The sequence below is a fragment of the Marmota marmota genome, unplaced genomic scaffold, assembly GCF_001458135.2.
Source record: "Marmota marmota marmota unplaced genomic scaffold, marMar, whole genome shotgun sequence".
NCBI classification, from domain to species: Eukaryota; Metazoa; Chordata; class Mammalia; order Rodentia; family Sciuridae; genus Marmota; species Marmota marmota.
The window spans coordinates 4,116,975-4,124,172 of NW_026000068.1; positions in this window are offsets into that span (position 1 = coordinate 4,116,975).

The window sequence follows — 7,198 nt, forward strand, 5'->3', positions numbered from 1 at the left end:
TACTCTAGCTCTCACAGCATTATTTATGCTTTAAATCGAACAGAACTTTAAACGTGTCATTAAAAAGGTGAGCTACCATGCGTTGTTCTTACCAGGAATGGGATGGTTTGCCCAGTTTGTTAAGAAAACCACTCCATTTTTTGCTCTTTAATTTGTAAATGTTGAGAACAGCATTTATAGATTTTCTAATCTCCAACTCTACTTCAATTCCTGAGATGAGTACCATGTAGACACAGGGATTACTGTTTTCATACACTGCTGGATTCAGTTAGCTAATATTTTACTTAAAGGGTATGGAATCATTGTTCAGGAGTTAATTTCCCTGAGCTTTTTATATGTTCGCTTTTTTCCCCATGTACTATTTCTGTTTGGTTTGTGTCAAGGTGTCCTGGTGGTGTAGGAATATTGGGGGGTATTTTGTCTTCCTGACCTCTGGGCAAATCGGTATAGTGTGAAGCTGTGCTAGACTTGTAGTTTCTCTAAAGGAAGATTTTTAACTGATGCCTCAGATTTTTTCCCCCAATTTTAATATTCTTTAGAACTTTCTTTGGTTCAGTTTTGCTAAATTGCATTTTTCTTGAATTTCTTCAATTGGATTAAACTTTCAAAATCATTGGCAAAAAGTCATTGACGCTGACTTTAATCTTTCTCGTTTATAGTCATGTCCACTTTGATGCACAGTATTGCTGATTCTTGCTCTTTCTTATTTTCTTGATCAGTTTTACTGATGTTAGCCTGATTTATGAACCTTTCAAAGGAGCAACTTTCAAAGGAACAATGAAGACTCTGTCTTTATTGAATATTTCTTTAATTGATTCCCACTTCCCACCTTATTATCTCCTTCCATTTATCTTATTGCATCTATTCAGTGATTCACTTTCCAACTTTTTAAATTGGATGCTTCACTCATCAACATTCAGGATTCCTTCTTTTCATTAAAAGGGTGTAAGGTTAAAATATTTCCTAAAGTGTTACTTTATTTGCATCTCACAAGTTTTAATGAAGTATTTTGATTATCATTTTTTTTTTTTTTTTGCTGAGTATCTCTAAATTTCCATTTTAATTTCTTCTTTGACTGATGAATAATTTAAAAGTGGATCTTTCGGTTTCCAAGGGCGTCAAGGCCTCTCCTTTCCATTCTCTGGCTGGCCTCTGGTGTCACTGCATAGCTCAGGTTCGGGTCTGTGTGCTGGGGGTCGTTGACACTGTGGACTCTGGCATTAGGGCTCTGTGTGTTGGTCAGTGTCCTGTCACTGTGGAACATACCTGAGATCCTCAGCTTGGGTGGGAAAAGGACTCGTTCGACTCACAGCTTCAGAGGTTTCCATCCCAGATCTCTTGTGTTGTTGTTTGGGCCTGAGGTGCACAGTGCGTCATGGCAAAGGGACGTGGCAGAGGAGGCCGATGACCTCATGGCCCCTGGGAAGCAAAGAGAGAGGAAGAAGCTGGGTTTCCAACATCCCCTCCAAGGGCAGACCCCCACGGCCTCACCTCCTCCAGCTACTCCCCGCCCAGGTCCCAGCACCTCCCAATATCACCATGGGCTGGGGACAAGGCTTTTGCATCAGAGCCCTTGGGGAACATTCTATAACCCAGCTGCAACGTGCCACATGGCTGAATTTTGCAAATGTCATGTGTTTGAGATCAATGTCATTTTCTTATTTGTCGGGTGCAAAATTCTCTATATGTCTATTAAATCATGATGGTATTGTTCAAATCCTGAATATCTTCAGTAATTATCCTGTTTGACTTAACACTGTGATGGTAGATAATTCATTTTCTCACTGTGCATCTATCAGTTTTTAATTTAAATATTTAGAAACAATTTAAAGACTTCAAAGAGATTTAATTAAAATCTTCACATTCTTTTGTTGAACTGACTTTAAAAATCCACTTTGTAGTGGCTTTCTCTGTGCCTAAAATGCTCTTTACCTTTAAGTTTATTTAAACTTATATTAATTCGATGAATTCAGCTTTCCTTTGATTAGCATTTGCATATACATACTATTTCTGCTGTTTCACTTCCATGATTTCCATGTGTTGAAGTTCAGCTGTGTCTTAGATAGCAGATATGAGGGTTTAAAAAATATGTCCTGGTAAGACTCAATTTTCATTTTTTAGATTAGTCCATTTACTTTTGCTCCATATATTTTTTGACTCATTTCTCTTCTGCCTTGAAGTTGAAAATAATTTTTGAAAGGAGCCTTACATTTAAATTTTGTACTAGGTCCTACAATTTTCTTATGGTTCTGGGCTACCACTGAGCTTCAACTGAGGCCTGGTTCTGAAGGTTCTGAATCTGTCCTATAGCGGGAAACGAGGGTCAGGACTCGGAGATCTGGAACAACACTCTGTTAGTGGCCATGGCCCAGAGGAATAATTCCCAAAGTCTGAGCCCTGAGCGCAGCAAGGCTTTTACTTTCATACATAAGCAAGTACTGGGTACGTCAAGGCAAGGGAGTTGGTGCACTTCTGTTGGAGGGTGCGTTCTCCATTCCTTCGTGGGCACAAGTTCATCAATAGCCTAGGGACTCTGAGCTCATACAGCTTGGGGACTTTAACCGCCCCAAGCCTAATGGAGAATTCTTCTGTCTCTGTTGCTTTGTTCCCTGCTTCTGCACTGGGCTATCTGTTACTGTTACCTGTGGGCCCTTGCAAACCTCGGTGGTGAAATGTCAGTAAGCAGAGCTGCTGTGTGTCAGCCTGCAAAGCCACAGCCTGTCAGCTCCCATCTGTTTCTACCACCATCCCTGCCGGTGGGATCACGCTGGCTGTGCAGAGGAGACCTGCCCTGGCACTGAGGGGTGGATGTGAGTCAGCTCAGTGAGGACTGGGCATTTGAACCTCCTGGATACTCATTATCCTATAGATGATCTGATTCTCTGCCTGTGCTGAGTGTTCTTTCAGAGCTGAATTTATTGAGCATTTGCAATGAGACACCCATTATATAAAGATCCAGGCAGTTAGTCCTACAGTAGCCCTGTATGCACACTTATTCCCGTCCCTAATTTAGAATTTAAGAAGTAGAAGCTCCGAGTTATAGAACTTGTAGAAATTCAACACTCTCAATGGCAGGGCCCAGGCCCAATCCCAGTCAGGTACCTCCACTTGCAAAACCACCTTCTTGTCTCTTGGGGTCCCCTCACTCCTTCATGAGAAACTCAGGCTACTTGCTCTATCCCAGCTTCATTACTCTGGTTGAAAACATCCCACTGGACTCACTTAGAGACCAATCCCAATACATTCATTCTGATCCCCAAATTCTAGCTCCCGTAGAAGGAACTGCTGCCTTGGGAGATGCTGGCTTATTCCAACAGCATTCCCCACTTTATCACTGGACAACTGGATTCCTTCCCTCATTCTCACCTGGATACCTTGAGTGTCCCTCAGTGTGACCAATTCAAACACTGGGACTCCACCAAGTCTCTTTGGAACCCCAACTGGAGGTGTTCTACTCCTCCTACTCTCCCTCATCTCATGCCACCCCCAACTAAGCCTGGAGTTAGCCCAGGCTTCCTCAGGGCACCCTCAGGCCCTTGCACCCACCCAGGAACACGACCCCCTGGAGACTGATGAAGGGAGCACACATGGACTGCACTCCACGGCTCCCTGCTGCAGGCCAGCTCTCCATCACTGCTCACTGACTCCCAGCAGGAATCCCCCCCGCCCTGTCTCCCAGGTGGAGTTGTGCTTCAGCGTCCAGCCAGGCCCTGCAGCACACACTCTGCTCCTGAGGCACCAGCAGACCCCGAGGCTGGGTCACTTCTGACATCTTTCTGTGCTGGTATCTAGATTCCTCCATGGCTAACTCCAGGGGAAGCAGCTGCTTTCGTGACCTTTGGGGTCACTAGAGAAATGGGTACACTACTGGTGCATAGTAAGTGCTGACATAGGCAAGTCTCAGCTAGCTACTCAGAATCTCTAGCCAGAACACCTCGACAAGGCTGGTACCGCCTCAGCAGTACAGGGGCGGTGGGGATTACACAGTTACAGCTAGGTGTGCACCAGCTGGGTGCTGTGTTCAAGGTGTCGACAGCACTGATTTGGTCTATTTTATTATACATGTTTCATATAGATTAATAGGCCCTCCGCAGGCACATCAGAATTCATTATTTTTACCTCTTGTACTAAACCACTTGTTGATATTTCCCTCGATAGATTTTGGGTTGATGGTATTCTAGTCTCCTTCTTTTACTTGAGTAAGTACTTATGGGCATCTTTGTAGTAGAGCTTTAATGTAATGTGGTGATACCTTCCCATTGCGCTAAGCATTTGATGTTTGAAACATTTGCATTTCTCCTTTAAGCAGAATTCACCTGGTAATATATTCAGATGTGGAATTTTATGATTTATTCTTTCCCTTCTTTCTCTCTATCTCTCTCTCTCTTTTTTTATCTCTGAATTTCTTAATTCTTTTTCCTGCTGCGTGGCAAGTGTTAAATTCCTACCTGTCAGAGAGCTTGCTAATAACTCCTGATGAGATGCCTCAGCCGAGGATTGGTCAGCTAACTCAGTGACATCAAGTGTCATGTCACTGTTAGTCAACTTTTCTCATTTGCACCTTTTAAATATTTTTAATGGTTGTCTGCACTCCACTGACATCCTGCGTTGAAAGTGAGACTGAATTTACTGTAGCATTTGCTGAAGGGGAACATTTGTTTTCTCCATGAATATTCTGAGTGTCTTAAACACTGGAATTGTAGACACCTTGGAAATACAGTATTATTTTTAAATGTAATGGCAGACTTAGCTGGCTCCCACACAAATACTAGAAATCAGGTTTTTCCATTTGTAGCTTCTAAAAAAAAAACTATTTTTCATCCATCTTGGGGTGGAATTTTTTAAAATCTAAGGACACTGGTTTGCATTAACAACAACAAAAAGTCACTTGAAGACCAAACTGCAAGTTACGTTACTTACTGTCATTACTTCCGGCATTTTCTCCTGAGGACTAGAACTACAGAATTATCCATAGCAATTTAATAAAGAATGAGGAAAATGAAATTTTACTCACTAAGAGGCCATGGATAATTAAAATTTGAGTTTCAATTCTGTAGACTGTTTAGGAAGGGCAGAGGTCAAAGGCAAAGGTAAAGATGTATAGGCACTGGCACGGGAGCTGGGCTGGGCTGGGCTGGGAATGCAGAGCAGGAGGAGGGTCTTTCCCCAGGATGAAGAGCAAGGCTGGAAGAGTGGCTGGCCCTTCCTCTCCCTGGCCTGTGACACCGAAGGAGTGAGGCAGGACACCAGCAGCAGGTGGCACAGACAGAGCTCCTTTGCAGCTTGCAGTAGGGAGAGAGGCTTCAGGAGGACGGAGCTCAATTTCATCAATTTCACGCACTGCTAAGGGAGCTCTGGTTTACAGCCAAGGGGCGGAGCCAGGAGCTCTGTGGTTGGAAAATTACTAAGAGGAAGCACAGGGTTGCTGGGAGGGGGTTGCTAAGGGCACCAAGGACTTCGACATCAAGGCTGGGAGTGTGGAAGTTGATCAAATATCAAGAATGGAAGATTCTCTCTAAACTGACTTTGCAGGATTCTTGCTAAGGCTGGGCCAGGAAGCTCTAGTTGAGAAGGGCGTACAGAGGAGCCCGACCATAGATTGTCAAGGAGCATTCTTTTTTCTGTGGTAAAGGGCTGAGCAGGGATCAGGAGATGAGTGCTTCAGGAGGTGTGGACTGTCCCTTGTTCTTGGCCCTGCTGAGCATCACAGTCACTCTGGTGGCCAACCTTGGTCATGGTTCCCTGTGGGTTCCAGGTGGGGGCTTCTGGCACAGCAAGTGGAGCAGCTGTCAGTGGGGACATTTGTGAGACGTGTCGGATGTGCAGAGGAACTGTAAGCCATGTAAATAAAGCAAAGTTTTTCAGGCATGGCGACTTACACCTGTAATCCTATTGGCTCAGGAAGCTGAGGCAGGAGGATCGCCAAGTTCAAAGCCAATCTCAGCAACTTAGGTCCTAAGCAAGTTGGTGAGGCCCAGTCTCAAAATAAAGAATAAAAAAGGGATAGGGATGTTGCTTACTGGTAAGAGCCCCCAGGTTAAAACCCTGGTACCAAAATGATAATGATAATAATAATAACAACAATAATAATAATAGTGAAATTCCTAGTTCTTACCAGCGACATATTGAACCGAACTGCTCATTATGGGATCTATCAATGGTCCCATCTGCCCTCAGCCGGGGACAGGGATGTATGTTGGGTAACTGTTTGTAATGCACTGTCCCCGTGCCTTTGAGATACAGGGAGAGCTTCATTGATTTTTTTTTTTTTTTTTTTTAAGGATCAGAGGTCAATGAAATCTTTGCAAACTTGTCTGCAGTCGGTGCTCAGGTCAGGAGAGGCTCAAAAGGACTCCAGAAGTGCTGGCTTTCCCTGGCCTCCCCCTCCTGAAGCTCTCTGGTGTGCCCCTTGCTTCAGAGCCTCCTTGTCCTGTGCTTCCATTTCTAGTGTGGAAGTGAAGGGCAGGTGGTCCCTCTGGGCTTCATTTGCAGCCTGCACAGGGCTCAGAGGTGGCAGCTCCTCTCTCTCACCCCTAATTGATCCCTCTGCAGAGGCTGTAGCTTTGAGGGGCACACACTTGCTCTTTGCTCTTCCTCGTAGGCAGAGGAATCCCAACCTGAAGGCTGCAGGAATAGCCTGAGAGTCCCTGAATGTGATGGTGAATTTTAAAATTTAACTGTCAAGCCCCAGGTCCCATGCAACGATTCCCTCTCTGCCTGGTACAGTCGCAACGTCTGCTGCAGATGCAGGGCATCGTGCAGATGGGGTCAAGGTCAGAGGGACTTGCCCTACACTGATTAGGCGTACAAGCTCCCTGAGCTCCTTGGGGCTCTGTCTTCTGGAGCCCGGTATTGAAAACAGGTTTTTCATTCAATTACTGTGATGGACAGGTATCCAGAGCTCAGACTTAAATTAAACAAAGTGTTTGTAAGGACAAAGTTCATAACCAAGGAGGGAGGCTCACAGATGCAGACGTGAGATTTCTTTCTTTTTTTATTTTTGCTATTTTATCTTAACAAATGTCTTTAGGCTCCCACACTCCTCCTGTTGTCCTCACTGGTGCTGGTGAGCTTCCTGGTTTGGCTGGGGGTGACTGAATTGCCTGTAGCTCCAGCTCTGGGCTGTGGCTCCTCCAGGAAGAGGCCCCGGGAGAGAGACACACACCAGGCAATAATTAGAGGGGCCTCCGGGGAGGGC